The sequence below is a fragment of the Convolutriloba macropyga genome, chromosome 3 (assembly GCF_964194025.1).
Source record: "Convolutriloba macropyga chromosome 3, txConMacr16.3, whole genome shotgun sequence".
NCBI classification, from domain to species: Eukaryota; Metazoa; Xenacoelomorpha; order Acoela; family Convolutidae; genus Convolutriloba; species Convolutriloba macropyga.
The window spans coordinates 24,129,887-24,130,304 of NC_134470.1; positions in this window are offsets into that span (position 1 = coordinate 24,129,887).

Here is a 418-nt window from a genome sequence, read left to right on the forward strand (position 1 = left end):
GTGTTATAAATTATACTGTTTTTTCTGGTAATTTATTTAGTTATTTATAATTAATTGTTCAAATTTATGAAGCACCAAAATTTTGGACTGCAATTGATATTGATATTGATTTAGATATTACATATCGGCTCTGTTAGTGAATTTGTTACATTGTTATAACTAATTATTTTAATTGATGGTATGTCGTGATTTTTAGCACAATATTGATAAAAAATTACGATAGAGAATAGAATATAAGTGTAAGTGGTATATTAGAAAGAACTTGGTTTCCACAAAGCGTAATTGTCGGTCTGGCCTCTTTCCAAAAGCGGCAGTTGATGTGGATATAATGAGCGATTGATCAATTGTGATTGGTGAAACACCGCGCCACACTTCATCACATCGAATCAAAAGCCGTTTCCTGCGAGAGTCGCGACTG